The following is a 1784-nucleotide window of genomic DNA, read 5'->3' as shown; positions in this document are numbered from 1 at the left end:
GAAACTCAGACCTAGTCATTATCTGTGATGTTCAGCCTGGCGTGTCAAATTGGACAATGAATGTTGTTTTTTGAACCTCTTGAATGAGTAAAGTCAACTTTAACGAGGCCATCGAGAGTGGACGATTTTTCTGCATTTTTTAAGCTATGAACGAAACCGGTTGGTTCATTTAATACATAGATGTGCATTTTTTAATATTTCACTTCGCTTGGATCGCTTGAATTTTTCCGTCGACCGTTTCGGTGGCACCGCAGCGATCCAACCAATAGGCGATGGCCACGTGGCGCGGTCGTTTCGAATATCAATGTAAGGGGCTCTCGCTCTTGTTCTGGCCGTTGTCCTCACCCTCTCGCGCTGTTACATTGATTTTCGTCCTTCTCACTCCTCCTCGCCCTCTTCTGCCCTTTTTCGCCCTTTCTCGCCAATTTACACCCTCTCTCGTCTTCTCGTCCTCTGCTATCATTCCTAGCCCTTCTTGGCCCTTTTTGGCCCTTTTTCGCCATTAAACGCCCTTCGCCCTTTCCTAACGTTTTTCGCCCTTTTTCGCCCTTCTTCGCCCCTTTTCGCCCCTCCCCCTCTCCCAACGTTTTTCGATCCTTTTCGCCCTTCTTCGCCCCTTTTCGCCCCTCCCCCTCTCCCAACGTTTTTCGACTCTTTTCGACCCTTTTCGACCCTTTCCGCCCTTTTTCGCCCCTCTCCCTCTTCCAACGTTTTTCGACTCCTTTAGACCCTTTTTGCCCGTTTTCGTCCTTTACCGCCATTTCACACCTTTCCCCCTCTCCCAACGTTGCGGCGGCGTCAGTTCCGGCGGTGGCGGTGGCGGCGGCAGCGGCGGATAGTTAATTAAATTTGAAATAAAAAAAATAATAAATCAATAATTGATTTATTACAAATAATTTGATTACAAAAAGATGTGAAATCGAATCAAAGACACCTTCTTCAGGTGTAAAAAAACCTCACCAAGTATATATATGTGCCCGTCACTAGTCCTTTCTGTTATAATCTCGGTTACATTATGTTAATACGGCCACGAAACAACTGAAATCAATTATAATGCACCAAATACGAATAATCTTTTTTCTCGGGTTCACTTAGTTCTTTTATTAGCTAAAGAAAAGATACATAGATCTTTTATTAGCTAAAGAATGAATACACAGAATTTATAAAACTATATAACAGAATCTATAACATAAAAAATATGTATAATTTTTAAAACATTTTTGGCGAGCCGCGTAATAATATACCAATAAATAGCCTCAAAGGTATTGAGACTTTATTATTACGTCAATGACTACATTACTAGCGTTCATATCATTGCCTGCCCGCTTCTTTCAATGTACTGTAATAGTATAAAGCCTAAAATGCTCTCAGAAATTATAAATATTAATAAGCGGCTCGCCAAAAATGTCTTAAAAATTGTACATATTTTTTATGTTATAGATTCTGTTATATAGTTTTATAAATTCGGTGTATTCATTCTTTAGCTAATAAAAGAACTGAATTAACCCAAGAAGAAAGATTATTCGTATTTGGTGCATTATAATTGATTTCAGTTGTTTCGTGACCGTATTAACATAATGTAACCGAGATTATAACAGAAAGGACTAGTGACGGGCACATATATATATTTGGCGAAGTTTTTTTACACCTGAAGAAGGTGTTTTTGATTCGATTTCACATCTTTTTGTAATCAAATTATTTGTATTAAATCAATTATTGATTTATTATCTGATTTATTATTTTTTTTATTTTAAATTTAATTAACTATCCTCCGCCGCCGCCGC

Source organism: Orussus abietinus, unplaced genomic scaffold, assembly GCF_000612105.2.
Source record: "Orussus abietinus isolate OABI.00-Male unplaced genomic scaffold, Oabi_2.0 scaffold1078, whole genome shotgun sequence".
NCBI classification, from domain to species: Eukaryota; Metazoa; Arthropoda; class Insecta; order Hymenoptera; family Orussidae; genus Orussus; species Orussus abietinus.
Note: the sequence above shows the minus strand (reverse complement) of the source record.